We start from the raw sequence: 17,769 nt of genomic DNA on the forward strand, positions 1-17,769 counted from the left end.
TGACACAGCGTGGTGGGTTTTTCTGAGAACCTTCTGTGCCTGACAGTAGCCAGCTACTGCTAAACTACCAGCTGCACTACAGGTGGTGTAACATTTTCATGGAGTGCAGGCCAACTCACTTGAAGAAAGTGTAAGTTAGTGTACACACAGTGGGTGAACTTTGAGAGACACGAGCATTCTGTTTGGGTTTTCTGTCATTTGGTATCTACTGCTGATATGTTCCTGCAGCTGAGAGGTGCTGAAATGCCGAGTATGAGAGGAGTGAGAGTCCAGAACATGGCAATTTTTTGTATGGCAAGGGGAAATCTTCTGTCTCACATGCCAGAGAGAAATGCAACCATGTAGGAGCCATTGTTATTAAAGTAACAGATGTGTGTATTTGCTTCCTTTCTGCCATTGCTGCTGTTAGTCTTCTGAAACATCTGATATTTTAATTTTCTACAGAGTAGAAACTGAAATGAAACAGTTTTGTCATGTGTACATTTGTAAGAGAGGTCAGGTTGGGAGTATGTGCTGAAAAATCCAGGTGTTCCATGGTCTTGGCTTCTGTGCACAGCTGTGGCAATGTTTATTTATAAGAACTCCAGTGCCTGTTGAGTTGTGCCTCTTAATTTTTCCTCTCACACATTTACATTTTTAATGTGCTGAAAAAAGTTTGAAAACAAGGTTTCAAGACTTAAGCATAGTATGTTGTTTTTTCTTATTTGAACCATGGTTCTTACTTTTCTTCATATGGTGTAGACTGCTGTGGAAATAGTGACCATGAAGGGAAGAGCTACCAAACTAGGGAGAAGTTCAAGTCCTTGTGGGAGAATGGAGTTCACTGTTGCTGTACACAACAGACAGCATCTAAGTTCAATAAAACATTGACAGTAGCCATGGAAAATTCCCCAGAAGGAAAGTGTGATGTGCTAAAAAAGTAAAATATTTGGCACATACCCTGTTATTTATTTGGGATTTGTGTATCTTCTATACCTTTCAGTTTCTTTGATGTTTCTGCTGTGTTCCTGTCTGTTTTTATATTCTTCCTTTGTGTTAGTTGTGTCTAACACACAAATACAAATAAGGAAAATCAAGTTTCTCTTCAGAAAAAGACTGACAAAAACTCCTAAAGGTCTGCCTGCTTTGTCATCGGCAGGTGCATTCTGCTCTTTTCTGTATGTTCACGGGCCCACAAGGCTCTGATGAACAGCGGTGATTAAAAACAGCCCCCGAGAATGAAGGTTCATCTCCCACCATCACTGGAACCATGTACCTGCTTGCACAGACCTGCTGTGGCCGAGAGCCAGAGCTCTGCAAGAGGAAAACACATAAATGAAAAATGATGGAATGGAGTAAGGTAATAAATATACTTTTCAAACCCTATGAGAATATCACAGAAAAAAAGAAAAGGATATTCACATGGACATTTTAAGTAATGCAGTGAATTTGATATTGGTGGTGTTTGGGTGGCTTATTGAAAAAGTGTCTCTATAAGTAAAAAATCAAAAGTATTTCAGTCCTCTGCAAAGAGGAGTAACTTCATTGAACACTGCATGGTCAGTCATGTGGTGACCAAGTCACTCAACGCTTTCTCTGCTGAAGGGAATCAGTATAAATTCACGTTACTGAAAGAAGACGGGTAATGGGTTTAGATTCTGGCAATGGGGTATCACTTAATTCTTTCAACTTAGTGAGCTTGTGTCCGACAGAGCCCTTTGGCCAGTCAGGATGCAGGGTTAGATGATTTCCTGCTGAGGTGGAGCAAGAGGTCAAGGGAGGAACACACAGAGATACAGAACAGGCATGGATCAAAATTATTTCGCCGGTCAGAGATTTAAATAGGCAATAGTGGATGGAGCTGGGAGATGAAGATGTGATTCCTGGGATGGGAAGAAGCTGCAAGCTACACTCCACCCTGGGCTGGTCCAGGAGGTAATCCATAAAGTGTCTCAATCCAGGCCATGTTTGAATTAGATGAGACAGGGAATGAGTATTCTGGCTGCTCATAGCAAAACATGGGAGTTTTTTTCTCTTACACCTGTAGATAGCCCAGTTCTTGGCTTAGGAGGTATCAGTCAACCAGAGGGGTAGAAACAGTGGTTGGATGAGTGGACTCAGCAGTGGTTCAAGGGTACTCTGCCTCAAGGCTGGTAACAACTGTCTGGGATCTGTCCTGGGATGTGCTGTGTTTAATGTCTTTGTCAGTGACCTGGAGGAGATGGCAGAGTGCTCGCTTATGAAGTTCCAGATGACAGAACACGGAAGGGGCAGTCAGCATGTCGTCATACAGAGACACCTAGAATCCTTGGGGAAATGGGACCACCTTGTGAAGTTGAATAAACACTCATGGGAAATCCAGCCCCTGCACAGGGAGAACTCTTGGCCATGATACGACGCCGGGAACTGACTGGTTTGGGCAGCAGATCTGTTGAAAATCAGCTGGGGGAGTTGGTTTTAATACATCACAGTGGGATGTATTAATAGGAGCGAAATGAGCAAGTGATTAGTAGGTGGTGATTATCGTCTCTACCCAGTATTTATTAGACCACATCTAGATTCTGTGCTCAGGTCTGGCACACTGAGAATCTGAAAAATTCCTGTGGGTTCAGTGGAGAGCCACCACGACAGTCAGGCCTGGAGCACAGGCTCTGTGTGGGAAGGCTGGCGGAGCTGGGCTTTCAGCATAGCTTCAGAAGAAGAGCAAAGAGCAGTCTGCTGATACTGGCAGGGAGGGTACTGAGATGATGGGCCCAGGCTTTTCACCACACAGCAATGTGTGGTGGGAGGAAGAGAGACAGAGTCAGACACTGAACCTGGGTATAAGGCTGGATGCAAGGAGAAGCTTATAAAGACAAACTGACCAGAATGGGATCAGCTTGCCCAAGAGAAAATAGTCTCTCTTGTAGAGTTTCAAGAACCAGCTGTGTAAAGCCCTGAGCAACTTGGCCTCACCTCATGCCTGACCCTACTTTGAACTAGATTTTCGCCTACAGATCTTCTGAGGTCCCTTTCAGCTTGAATTATTGCATGACCCCATTCCTGTAACAGCATAGCTTTTGAAGTGGGAATCATGAAATAGGACAAGTTTCCCTGGCTTGACAAATTTAGGTCACTCTATTATAGCATTCAATTTTTACTCCACCTGCCATTTAGCATCACTGCTGGTGAGTGTTAGCAGAGTTTAGAAGATAACAAATACAAAAATAGTAGATTGGTTATTCTTAGTTTTTTAGATGTGGGTTCAAGGTAGTTTCTTATACATTTGTGACATACATATGCATATATGAATACATATATATATATATATATACACACATACATATATATATATATGTATAGCCATGCCTGCACACGCAGGCAGCTGGAAATCAGATTTTCACTTTTAGCTGATTTCTAGCTACCACTACCAGGAACATGCATTGTTCTGCTAATACAGTATTATTATTATTACAAGGCAGGTAGTATATTCATGGCCCTGTATGGCCATGGGCTTAATTCATGGTTCTCCTAATCCACTGAGTACTAAATCAAAATCTTAAGATACTGTGGTAGACTTTTGATCTGAGTAAGTAAGGAACTACTTCACAGTCAGGGTTGTTTGAAAAATTTTTAATTTTTTTGGTATGGTAAGATGAATATTTCTCAGTGAACGATTGTATGCACTGAAGACAGATTTGGGTTGCTGGAGACATATTTGCAGAATTGCACATCTGCTGGGGCAGCCAACAGGTGCAGCAGTTTGTGCAGCAGTTTCTGGACTATGCTTTGAAATCTTGTCGGTGTTCTGAAAGTTTCTCCTAGGATTGACAGAGGAGTCTCAGAGACATTTGAGGAGCATGTGTGCTGCTGCATGTGAGGATACTGCAACCCTGAATGAGTCTGGCCTGTTCCTGAAGACAGGGGGCTCTGAGCTACTGTTCAGCTGATTCATGGCTGAAGCAGACACGGGCCTTTTCAGCAGATATGGGGCAGCTCTTCAGAAGCACTGCCTGGCTGAGAACACAGCTTCCCATAGCAGCAGTCAGTGCAGGACAGAGGCAGGGACCTCGCTGTGAGCAGCAGATACGTGCCCTACCGTTGTGAGGATGTGCCACAGAGCACAGACCCCAGTAGTGTTGGGTCAGTGGCCCCTTTGACATCAGCAGCCTCAGTCTGAGTGCAGCTCTGCAGGTCTGGGGCTGAGGAATGCTGGGGACCTCTTACCAGGGCTGAGGACATGGGCTTCTGTGCCTGGGAGGGTCCATGTTGCCAATTAGCAGAGCTGTAGGAGGATGAAAGTGGCTGTGCATCATCAGGGATGACAAGAAAGATCCACCAGATCTTCCCCAGGACCCTGCAGGTGCGAAAGCCTGAAAGCCCCAAAAGCTCCACTTGAGGTACAGGCAGAATCTGTTGGGTGGGAAAGCAGGACTCCCACTATGACAAAGGCTGGTGTCTTCCTGGGCCTAGAAGCATGGCTCCTGCTCCCCTTGCAGATCTGCTCCCTGGAAATGGATTCACTCCAGCAGCAAAACAGAAGCTGGAGACTCCTTCCAGTGCATGTCCGTGCCTCAGCTGGTAGCCCTGGGAGAAAGCAGGTAATGGCAGCAGTGGGAGACTATCTGCTCACCCAGTCTGGTATCTAGGGAGGCCTGCTGTGGTCTTGGATCATGCTTTTCCTTGTGGGCACCAACAGTGTGCTGTGGGAGACTAGGAGTGATGGGAGGAAACAGTGACCCACCATCAAGTTGTCAGGTTGATTAGGTTGTCAAACAAAGGGAATCGGAATAAAAAGGGCTGAAACGGGCCAATTTTGAGAAAAGCAGAGCTTTATGGGGGAAACTGAAAAGAAGAGCTTTATGGGGCTGCCTCTTCTGGGAAACTGAAACACCTGCATGCCTCTCTGAAGTGCTGATACACTGACACACACGGCATGAAGACCAAACAGGAGAAACTGAAGATCTGCGTGCCGTTGCAGGGCTGTGATCCAGTTTAGATCACAGGGATTTGGTGAGGTAGTGCATGTGACTGGAATGCCACCATGGGTGGATTAGAGGGAGGTTGGAACAGGAAGGTGAGGAGGGGGAGCTTCCCTGTACGTGAGTGCAGTGGGGGTGCATCGAGCTCTCCGTGGGATGGAGGAGGAGCCAGCTGAGGCCTTATGGGTCAGGATTAGCAGGCAGGCCAACAGGGGTGACATTGTTGTGAACGTCTGATACAGACTGCCTTATCAAGAAGTGGACAACTTCAGACAACTGAAGCCTGGTCCCTGGGGGTACTTTAGCCTCCAGAGGTTCCTTTCTGCTTCAAACTGGTTTTGTATTACACTCTGCCTTCTAGGTAACTGCAATGAAAATACCAGCCATGGGAGCAAAGCCCTGAAGAATTACGTAAGGAGCTGAGTGTTATTGCTGCAGTTGAAGGAAGACACTTTAGATGATTTATCTCATTGCACAAAGACTATGGATATCTGTAGCTTGGCCATGCCTCATCTGCCACATTCTTCCTCTTTTAATGGAGATGGTAGTGTTTTGGCTACTGCAATGTGCCTGGCTGCTTATAGCAGAGAGAGCAGGTTGGACCTTGACTTTTCTGTCATAGAAAGACAAAATTTTAGCCTCTACATTTTGAACAGAAACACTACATTGCATTCTCTCCAATGGGCTCTTTTATCCCCCTAAACTGGACTGCTTAGGGTTTCTTTTAGGATGTGGGAGATGCCAGTGTGTGTGATGTGAATAGCCAAAACCAGGTCAAGCAGAGGCGTTCATGACTGGACTGGAATTTGCTGGGGAGAGAGGCTGAGATCAAGGAATGGAAAAGTATCCCTACTGGGGAGCTGTGCAGTACAAGAGAGACAGAATGCCTCCAGGAGTGGCCAGAAATGGGTGTCTAGGGGAGAATAAGAACAGGATAAAAATATACAGTAACTCCCCCAGACATCACTGTTGCTGTGAGCTATTTTCAGTCCAGAGGATTTCCTGAGCTAGTTGTGGTTTAACTGTTTAATAACTTTCAATGGATCTCTCTTCCAAGTCCAGCTTCCCTTTCAGCCCACAAAAGCTACGCATGCAGGGTGCTCCCTGGCAAGCAGCTACTGCATGAACTGCCCCTGATGATGTGTTTCTGAATCCAGTTCCTGCTGCTTTCATTTGACCATCCCTAGTTCTGGTGGCAGAGGATGTGCTGAATAGTCAGCCCTTGACCACACTCTTAATGATACTCAGACATTCATGATACTGCTTCAGTTACCTCTGGTTTGGGGTTTTTTTTGAAGACTATAAAGAAGCCATTCCATGTCTTTCAAAAATGACAGCAAGGGTAATCAAAGTTTTCCAGTTCTGCTGTTTCATTTTGACATGAGACCGGCACTACCCCATTTTAGTATAGTGATAATTCTTTATTTCTTCTTAAAATTCCTTCTGTGAGGTTTCCTTCTTTGGGCACTGAACTGCTGTTTTAAAGTGAAAGCATCTACCAAAATGTCAAAACCTTGCCCCTGATGGATAACAGTCGGTGGAGAGTGTATCTAGAAAACTCCCTAGCTATGGGAGAAATTTAATTCCTCCAGCAGGGATTGCAATCCTTTGCCTTATCCAAATAAAGCTTAAATGGCAGAAAACATGAGGTGCAGAGACAGTACTTCCTTAAACTTTTATTTCCTTTAAATACTTTTTGCTCTTTGCCTCGGACAGCTGAGCCCTCTTGCTTAGGATCACGAACACTGCACTGGCCCCAGTGTAACAGAAGTAGTAAGTGAGCCAATACTTCATTATCCAAACCCAGGATAGAATTTCTTCATCTGAAACTGTTCAGTTTCCCCTTACCATGTATTCTGGTTAACTTCCTCCAGCCTATTAAATACTCCCAAATTTCTCAGTAGCTCTATTACCTTGCTTGCATGCAAATTTTTACAAAATGTTGCATGTCAAAGTTTACTTAGGCCTGCCATGACAACTGCATTTGCCACTTGACTATCAGCCTGGAATTTTTGTAGGTAACTGCTTCTTTCTATTTTTTTCTGCTATTAAAAAGTTACCAGTTTTGCAATCCAACCCTTTGCACATACCAAAATCAGTAAGACAGTTTTTTGTTTTCAGCAGGATGAGAAAACTGTCCAAGATCAATCTGTAATTAATTAGAACAGTGGTTTGGTTTTCATACCTAAGGAAAGGGTGTACATTTCTCAGTTGTATGACCAGTATTGTATTTGATTAACTTAGTAGCTGGTAATTAGTTAGCAGCACATAGAGAATGACCATAATACTCTGTTAGTCTGCTACTAAACAGTAAAAAAACTCCAACTGTGTAGGCTTGTAACACCTGAAGAGGAGAGATCTCACTGGTAGTGCCTCTCTGTTAGCAGGAGCTCCCAGTGCTTACAAATTGCTTGTTGCAAACAGATTTTTTCATGGTTGACGTCTTCAAAATTTATGGTCAGCCCTGCAACATTTGATTCTTTAACTTGTGTTTCACTTAGCCTGTGGTGCTGTCATCTGTTTACACTTCTTTGTCTCTCTGTTCCATGTTGTGTTGGCATTTAATGTGAATGAGCTTCATAGCCTTGATTTTATGTTTTACTCAGTATATATATATATATTTCTAATTTCTAAAGGTTCTTCAGAGACAGGCCTGATTGTATGAATGACTTAGGAGGCAGCTGAATGTGATCAGCAATGAAAAAGGTGCTAATGCTCCCACACACACATTTCATGTTGCTGTGAATAATGCCTGAATGTGTCCTGAATGTCCATGATTCTCTTGGGTAAGATGATGTCATCCTGGCTTTTTTCTTGCTTGTGCACATCAGACTTTGAGAGACTTGAAAAGTTCATGCTGTAATCAGTGGCAGAAAGACAGAGTCATAATAGCTCAAAATGTTTTGGTAGTTTCTCTAAGGTTGAATAATACCCTTACATTGGGATACCCTGTGGCTACGGTGAGAGGATCCCAAGAGCCAGCTTGTGGTGGCCTGATCTGGGGAGCTGCACCCCAACCTGGGGTGTCCCACTCACAGCTGTAGTCCTGAGATGGCAGCAGAAGGTTGCTCCCAAGCAAGGGAGAGGTGCAAGAGGATGTGTCTGCCCCTCCCTCACCTGAACAAGAACCCCTTTGGGCTGGGCTCTGGACAGGTATAGGCAGAGGTGCCAGGTGTCACACACTGCCTGAGCAGCTGGGAGTTCCCCATCTCCTCTGGAGGAAAGGAGCTCTGGGCTAGGCAAAAACCTCCTCCTGCAGCCTGGGTCTGGCCCGCAGACCCCAGTTGGTCTCTGCCGAGTTAACTCATCCACGCTATAACTGCACTGAAAATTATCTGCTTCTGCAAGATTTATATATTTTAATTAGCGTGGTTTGATGTGTGATGTGTGGGTATAAATGAGCACATTCTGGAAGTAGTTTCTGCTACTGTTTTTAACCTCTGTATCCATAAATCCAAGACGGTCAACATGTATTTGGTTTGATGCTGTTTCCAAAGTGGTGTTTTATATTCATGTTGGTGCTTTACATGTATTGAATCGGTTTTTTAATCTAGGGAATTAATGTTATTGTTGTGAGCAACAAATAGCTGTTTGAAAAGGCTAAGGCTGAATTATAAGTGTGGCCAGTGGGCGTTAACAGGAACTGCTTTCTTTGTTATTTTAATCCAGTGGCATTGCTGATAAGGGGCTTTGAGTTAGGAGAAGAAAGCAGGTTCGGTGCCTCTGCTTTATAGGCAGGCATTCTCTCTGAACCATGCATTATGGATCATAATAAACAGTTTAAAAGCAGAATATGCAGACAAGAAGAAAATATCCCATCATCTGATAATAATTTGGATTGCAGTGCAGTCATTTAAAACTTGTATACTTTCAGGAAAGAATAGATGTAGGTGCTACAGAATCTATATGAAAAAAAGGAAATGCAGGGCCAGTTAGGGTATGTGCATAATGGCTTTAAATAGATTAACAGTGTGGCAATTAATTTGAATACTGCTCGGTAGAATAAGTGCCCAGGGAGGTGCGGAAGTAAGCTGAAGGGAGCAAAAATTCCTGTAAGAAGCTGATGAAAGAAGAAGGATTACTTAAAATACTTTAAATATTGACTTGTGCTCTGGGTAATTTCCATCTTACTTAGTGGAAGTTTCTTTCTATTCAGATTTTAGTCAAATCCATCCATGCACATTGTTATGCTGAAGAAAGATTATTTTCTCAATGTTTACAGTTTGCAAGATGATCAAACAGATGGTTTAAATTTGTTCTGATACTCTGTGTTTTTTCACAGTCTCTTTGTAAATTAAATAAACTTGAAAATGATCTGTCTAGAACAGTGTCATTTCCCAGATGAGATAGCTGCTTGAGACGTGCCTGTCTTCTCTCTCTGAAAAGATAATCCTGATCTTCAATAAATAGAAATGACTGTGATTCCCTGCTATTCCAGGACTTTTGCTTCTCTCTCTGCTCTCCAAAATGAGCCCATGACTTCACTGCCTCATATCGTAGCTTCTAAAAGAGGTCCTTCATTATCCATTGTCCATGGACATTGTCCATGTCCTTTTCTGTTCCTTGTTCTGTTCCTGTTAGTCACCCTGACTGATCCAGTATAGATCCTGTCTTGCATGACAAGAGGGAGCTGGGAAAAAGCAGGGCAGCATGAAAGAGGTGATATTCCCAGTGTGCCAGAAGTGATATTCCCAGCGTGCAGCTATTCAGAAGTGCAGACATTTCCTTTTAGCATCCCTCCAATTGTTTAAAGTCTCTTTTTCCTTGCTGGCAAAGCACCCACTGAAGCCCCCAAATGATAGCCATGTGGGATGTCTTCCAGAGCGCTGAACGTGTCACTGTTTGTCCTGTGTGTCACAGGCTGACACTGCTTTCTGAACTAGCTTGAGTTTGTTCAGACTGGCTGGTTTCAGTTCTTGGTAGCAGGCAGAGCAAGCAGCCCTGGTCTGCCTCTTATGCAGTGAATGCAGTCAACAAAGATCTTTTGATGTGCTCAGGGAAGCCTTGATAAAGAAGGAGCTCTAGAAATTGTATTTGTGCATGACAAAACAGCGGGGGGAAAAAAACTTCTTTCTTTCATTCTTTCCCCCCTGCCCCCTTCTTGGGACAAGGCTTCAAATTCAGCCTCGGTTTGCTGTGCACATTGCTGGCATCATTTTAATGATGTATGTCTGTTGCCTTTGTGAAGGACAAGAATCTACCCCTGGATCTACCTCAGCAAAGAGTTTGGCGAGGTGCTGGATTAATTCCTTTCCATATTTAATTTAAGCAGAGCAGTATTAGATTGTAATTGGACACCTTTGAACTCTTCTTCGTAGTTGTTGTCTCTAAATCATTGTTAGTACAGCCAAATAGTCCTTCAAACCAATGTAAAGACCGGCCAAGAATATTAATCTCTTTATCTTCTTTGTCTGGCGTGGAAAGGCAGTGTCAGAAAAGTGTGTAACTACACAGAACCTGAAACCTCCCCTTTCTTTCCTCTCCACATCTTTTATTTCTTTTTTCCAAGAAAAGGGATTGTTATTGGTATAGAGATTTTTTTTCTTCTTCTTCCTCTCCACATTTTAATTTCTGACTGAATGGGAATCTTTGTTCTTTTCTCATACATATACTACTGACAAGTAGAATTAAATAGTATTGAGATAGAAATTTCTTTGCTGCTTTTAGCAGCAGCAGAACTGTCAAAATGGTGGGCCTCATGTTTGTCCCTCTTCCTTCTTTAGAAAAGGCCTCAGAAATCATATACTCCAGAGCCAAGGTAGTTTGAGTGGTCAGGTTTAATGAGACCAGGATAACAGCAGGTAACCAGGGTCAGTCTAATGTGGACATTATTTATCCCATCCTAAATTATAATTTGCTATTAGCTCTGTGTAAAACCCATGGCAGTGGGCATAGCTGACATCATGGTGGTTTGGAAAAGTTAGTAGGCAAAATTTTTTTCAGTTTTAGTATAGTGTTCGCAATGAGAAGATGAGGGTACACTCTTTGTAAGCACCTTTTTTTTTAAAATGGTGTATTTTTTTACAAACTTGTGTGCATCTATGAATTTGGGCTCTGCAAGCAGGTTTGGACATATTACTGCCTGCCCATGGAAACAGTGGGGCCTGGGAGTGCTGTGAGGAAAAGGAAATATTGGGTTGTAACCATCTTCTTTAGGTTATATTCTGGTGTATTTTTCTGTCCCCCTGAATGAGCAATATAGCTAATCTTTCAGGTGGCATAGATGATGCAAAATGTATGGTACTCATTTTGGTGATATCCCTGTTACACTAGCCTGGATTTCCAAATGAAAAATCATGCTTCCAGGTCACAAATACGGTTCTAGCGCCCGCATATATAGAAGAAAATTATCCAGTGAAAATGTAATTTCATCCAGAGAGAGAATGAAAACAAATATGTACAAATTTAAATCATAGAATCATAGAATTCTAAGGGTTGGAAGGGACCTTAAAGATCATGCCATCCCAACTCCCCTGCCATGGGCAGGGACACTTCCCACTGACCAGGTTGCTCAAGGCCTTATCCAATCTGTCCTTGAACACTGCCAGGGTTGGGGCATCCACAGCCTCCCTGGGCAACCTCTTCCAGTGTCTCACCACGCTTACAGTAAAAAAATTTCTTCCTAATATCTAACCTAAATTCCCACTCTTTCAGTTTGTACCCGTTACTCCTTGTCCTATCAGTTCCTGATGAAGAGTCCCTCTCCAGCTTCCCTGTAGGACCCTTCAGGTATTGGAAGGTTGCTATGACATCTCCTCACAACCTTCTCTTCTGCAGGCTGAACAGCCCCAACTTTCCCAGCCAAATATTTTGGTGTTTCAGCCAGCTTATTCCTCTCATCAATAAGCAGAGACCTCATAGGACTCATGGGGTAAATGAAGGGAAAAGATCCAAGCCCACAGCCTAGCCAAAGCCTCTCCCGCTTTCTGGAAGGGGCCGGAGCTCCATGGCAAGGGTGAGCCCTGCAGGGATCACGCCCTGGGTACACATCTCCTGGGCCATAATGTGCTAGATCTCCCAACACATGCGTGCATTGTGTTTTTGTTCAACACCCAACACCCCTCAATTTTGTTCTGTACCAAGTAACTTGTCACTGGGGCTCCATTACTCTCTTGGGTGAGACCTGCACTGGGAATTTATTATTTACACTTCTGTGCTCCAAGATGGGCACTGGCAAATGTACGGTAGCAGATGAGTGCTGCTGTAAGGGTTTCTGGTGTAATCTGAGGTGGCAGGAGAGTGAAGGATGTGGGGACAGCCGTTAGCTAGACCTCTAGTTAGAGAAATGTTTGTTGGAGCTGGGTTTCTCCTGTGTTTACAAATGATGAAGGGATCTGCTTAATGTGTTCAAGGACCTGTACAGGGATGCAAATTAAGCAGAATTTTAATGAAAAACCTCTCAGATATGGACATTTTGGCAATTTTTTCAGGTAAATTTTCAGGAGCTTAATGTTAGTCTAGAGCAGGTTTGGTGCTGCTGAGGATCCCTGAAGAGCAGCAGGGTTTTAAGCAAGGTGAAGAGACACTGCATGAGGGGAATGCGGACAAAGGGCACGGCACCAGGGTCAGGAGGAGAAAGGGGGGAAAACCTCACAAAGAAGTGTGAGCTCTGGTTTGAGGGTATGGATGGGCAACTTCACGAGATAAAGGTGCATTTGAGGTAAAACTGCAAACCCCTGGATAAAAGCAGCTCAGATTGCTCTGGGGCTGTTAACAGCGCTTTGCTGGGGGTGGTTTCAGGGGGCTGCAGACATCGCCGGTCCCGAGGAGACCACGACGACGCTAGCCAGGGAGGTGGCAGGCCCATGTGGCTGCAGGCCGGTGTGCTGTTCTTATTCCCAAGGGAAAGCGAAAAGTAAAGGGAAAGGGGAGGGGTGGCGGCGGCCCCGAGCGCGGCGCGGCCCCCGAGGCGGCCCCGGCGGGCCGTGAGGGGAGGCGGGCGCGGGCGCGGCCGGCAGGTGGCGCCACCGGCCCCGCGGCGGGCGCGGGGGAGAGGCCGCGCCGGCCCTGCCCTGAGGGAGCCGGGGCCGCCCGGGGCGCAGCGCCTTTCGGAGCGGGGTATTTCCATCTAAAAATCCCCTCTGAAGCTGCCGACCACCCAGTGCCTGGCACATTACATTAAAGTTAATGGCTCTGGCTTGTAGAGCTGTTCTGCGTTCCTTAATGACGTTAAGGGGAAGGGTACTATAGACGGAGTGATGTTTGTTTCCATTTTATTTCCTCAAAAAGCAACAGCATACTCAAAACTGATTGGAAAAACATAACTTTGAATGAGAATTTATACACATACACACACACACGCACACACACGCACGAATAAATTGCAGATAAATTAGTTTCTGCTACAAAGGTGTTGCCCAGTACCACTATACAACATATCACATCTCTATTTGTCATTATAACATCCAACTACATGATTTTCATGAAAAAAATAAACCAAAACCCAAAAGATGTTGCTGCAAATTGCTTCTACTTGCTCATTGGAGTAAAAACCTTTTTCATAATTTTTTTTCTCCTCTTTACTGACTTTATATTTTTCTCCTTGTTTTCTCCTCTTTCCTCTAACAACATAGGGGAAAAAAGTCAAAACGGTACATTATTTTCCAAGGGTTGCTTTTCACACTAGAAAGAAAACCTATTAATTACAGTATTTCTCAGGAAAATGTTATGAGCAACTATGTTTCAGAAAGTAAGCAGCCCAGACAGGGCTTGGAAAGAGTCTCTTCTTCAGATTGTCCTACCCACTGGAACCGAAACATCAGTTTCACGTTTACACCACAGAAACACACTACCTGATTTCGGCAGGCAAGTCACCCTCCCATTGTATAGACACTGGTGGAGACAATGTTCCTCAGTGTTGATGTTTGTGTATAGTGACACAAGTTATTGAGATATCAAGGAAGTGCCATAAAAATGGTCCAACATCTAGGAAAGACACCTTACGGTACAATACCTACAGAGCAAAACTTATGCAGCTCTTTGGAATGATGGAAGATGTACAACTAAAAGTTTATGTGTTTGGGTTTTTATTTTTCAATTTTGGTGATGTAGCTGAAAGTTAATGTACCTCCCACAGCCTGAGTGTGGCCAAGAAGTGAGACACGTGAAGGAGTGAAATCACCCATGTGAAGGCCATGAGCAGGGCACAATTTCTCTGTTTGTGCCAGTAGCATGGCTTGAGAAGCTTGCTAATGGTTTTTGTATTCTGCAAATATTCCCATGAACAAGATATCAAGGGGAGAGAGAAGAGCTAATTACCCTGACTTCATCTGCCCAGTTTCCCCCCTGGTTAAGTAGGGCTAATTACCCTGACTTCATCTGCCCAGTTTCCCCCCTGGTTAAGTAGGGCTAATTACCCTGACTTCATCTGCCCAGTTTCCCCCTGGTTAAATAGGGCTGACAAATGCTTTGCATGGAGATTAAAGCTACTTTGTTATGGAAAATTGTAATTAGGGCAAATCATCTAGTTCTGTAGAAGCTCCAGTCAGCCTGGTGGTAGCTCCAAAGAGCCCAGTGGCTGTTTGATTTGACATGAATGGCAGAACCCTGCGTATCATGATGAATCTGACAGGCCTTTTAACTGGTTAAAAATAAACCTCAACAATGGCTAGGTGTTTAGCTGGTTAAAAAGCAATGGCCAGACGTTGGTCACTTCCTTAGCTGTCAGAAGCAGTCTTGAGAAGGCAATATTTTATATTAGTTTTCTACCTTTCTGGCTTCTTTTTATCAATGAACTTAAGAAAGATGGAAGTGAGTGAGGAATAAAATCTGTAGGATCAGAAGTTAGCTTTTCCAGAGCAGCACTTACATAAAAGAAAAATGAAAATATCTTCCCACCCCTTTTTTTTTGTGAAGGAAGCATTAGATGCAGTGCTAGGCTCACCCATGATGGCAGGTCGTGTTGGAATGGAGCTGACCCCAGGCCTGTACATGCCATGGGGCTGCATTCCTCACCCCATCACCTGTGCTCTGTGAGCTGCCTTCCAGTGCTGTGACAGGCTTTTCATGAAGGACTCCTCAAATTCTAGTCTCTAGTAAGGCTGTGACCCAGGAGGAAGATAAGTTTATCATTAAAGCTTCCCAGGTTAAGCTTAGCTTATCTCTGTCCAGGTATGTGTCACAGCAGAGCTCTGGGGTGCAGACTCGTCAGGGAGTCCTGTGGAGACAGGATTGCCCACTTCTTTTGGGCTAGGGCTGGCTTTCCTGCTTTTTCTTTTCTTAGCAGCAGCTGTGAAGGGACCGGTCAAATTGCTCTCTTCCTTTCAGACAAACATTTAGCAGAAGAACACCTGCACCTGCCCAATGTCATCTTTTAAGAGATGTCTGGAGTCTTCTGTTCCCCCGTACAGGGCTGCATCACAGGTTGACTGTTAGCCGGGAAGACACCCACAGCATGCACAGAGCTTGGGCAAGAGAGGAGAGATGAGAGGACCTGCAAACCTGACAGCACTCACAAACTACAAATACCTTTCGACATCTCCAATACTTCAAAGCCAAGGTCTGGGCTCAAGTGTGTCAGCAACAGCCTCATCACCACCAAATACCGAGGGCATAGCCCTTTGTGTTCAGTGTGCTCTTAGAGAGGTAGCAGCAGTGTTCCTTTTGTTATAGCAGTGGTGCTGATGATGCCAGGGTGCTGCTCTGGCACTGCTCTGCTGTCACTCCCTGTGGCCTTTTCAGAGGTGCTGCTTAGCAGGATCTGACTCCTTGTTCCACAGCAAGTGTGTCTCTGTTGTTCCCAGACACATGACCTTGTATTTGTATGCATTGATTCTCAATTAAATTTGAGCTGCTTCTGTCAACCTCTGGCTTGGAGCAAGATGAGAGCACAGGGTAGGTCTAATGCTCATTGATTAAAAAGAAAAAAAAAGTAAAATCACTTTTAAACTAGATTGCAGTGGCTCCCGAACTCACTAGGAACAAAGTCCACTTTAAAAATCAAGCTCCTATGGAAACTAAAATGAACACTCTGGAGTGTGCCTTTGCATCAATTTTATCTTCTCAGTATAAAAATCTAGAATATAAGGCAGGAGTTATGTTTTAGGCTTCCATGCAGAAAGACAAGGAGTGCAATCTCTCTCATTTTCCTTCTGATTAGGTTGTTCTATTTAAGATGTGATGTGGAGCCAACTTACAGCAAAGCAATTTCATTTCTCTGAGAGGTGAGAACATAGAGGAAGGACTGTCAGAGTGGCAAGGTACCAAGTGAGACGTATCAAGTATCAGATAGAACGTAGGCTCCTCCACCTCCTGTGTGCTATTGCTGCCAAAGTGAAATGGGATAGTGTTGAAACACTGAAATACACTGACCCTTTAAAGCCCCAAATTGTATCCTGAGGAGACTGAGCCCTACACCTCAGACACGTGAGTCCTCCTCAGCATGCCAGGGCTCAGGGATTTAAAGTGAAGCATGGTATAATTGTAAGATCAGCCCATTTCCTTAAGGAATACAGTTCTGTGCTGTCTTGTTAAGGAACCACAAGAGCTGATGTAACGTTACTCATTAATGTAGTTCAAGGGTGAAAAAGGGCAGTAAGGATAGGATGATGACAAGAAATAACGTGAGCAGCAGATGTGACCTTCCAAGCCAACTGGGCTAACTGGCAAGAGCTTGGAGGGGCACAAAAACGTTCATGTTAGATGAGGCTTTCCTTCAGACTGCTGAAGAGCTGTTTACTTGTTCTGCTGATTGCCTCTGGCCAATTTTAATCCTGAGAGTATGCCTGCAGTGTTCTCTGCTTTGATCTCTTTCCTTCTGAGTCAAAACACAAAGATGTTATTAAGATAAATTAGTAAAGACAGCTCAGGAACTGGGTGGGAAATGCTGATCGTCATCTCCCCTGGAGATAAAGTAATCCCTATGCTCAATCATTTCAGAGTATGTAACCGCCCTGAACAACTCCTTTGAAACATGGGAAAACAATGGTGCTGTATGAATTGATTGTATTTGCCCTAATTATAGAAGACCTTTGAATAGGAGTACTTAGAAATAAACTGGAGAGAGTGCTAGAAATGTGCAGTGCTGAACAGGCAATAGAGTACACGGTTACGTGGGCTGAGTAATCTGTGTGCTATAACATTAAATGCCCTCTCCCTGTGCAGGCCTGGTTTCATTAACTGTCATAAGCAAAGGAGTGGAAGTGCTCTGGAAAAAGAAATGCTATATAAACTCTAGTAAAGAAAAACACATGAGAGTGTCTGAATCATGTGGCACTGTTTCCATTTGAGAGCAGCCCTCGGGACTTGTTTGGTTTTGAGCAACATGAATGAAAGTTGTAGTTTGGGCTTTTTGTGCTTTCAGTGTCTCTGTGCTGAGATGACAGACCCTTTGGGGAGCACATAGGTTAAACTGGTTAACTTGAGCATTTGGAGATGACAAATACCTAAAAAGAGAAGATAAGTTGAAGAGTTACTCTGAAGTAAGAGAAGATTAATAGCATCAGGGTATTTAGATAATAATTTCATTAAGAAAACTCTGACTTAGCCTACAGCTATAATGCAAACCACTCATGTAACAACTACACTCCTCAGTAATTTCTACTTCTAGAATAATCACTAATAGAAACAATCATCTATTGACATAACCTGTCCTAAATGGTATAGTAAAAAATTGCTAAAGGTGTACTACCTTTTGCAAAGATCAGTGTAAATCTGAGATATAAAATAATTAATGTGCAGTTGCTGTGAGTTTTATAATTTATGAAAGTTCATGAACATTTAATATTGCCTGCAGACCTGAAGGAGGACATACATCAGAAGTAGCATAAAACACCAGGGTACATTGCAGAAAACAGGATGGGGTAGTATCTCAGTGCTTATAGCAATTTTC

Source organism: Corvus moneduloides, chromosome 2 (genome assembly GCF_009650955.1).
Source record: "Corvus moneduloides isolate bCorMon1 chromosome 2, bCorMon1.pri, whole genome shotgun sequence".
NCBI lineage: Eukaryota > Metazoa > Chordata > Aves > Passeriformes > Corvidae > Corvus > Corvus moneduloides.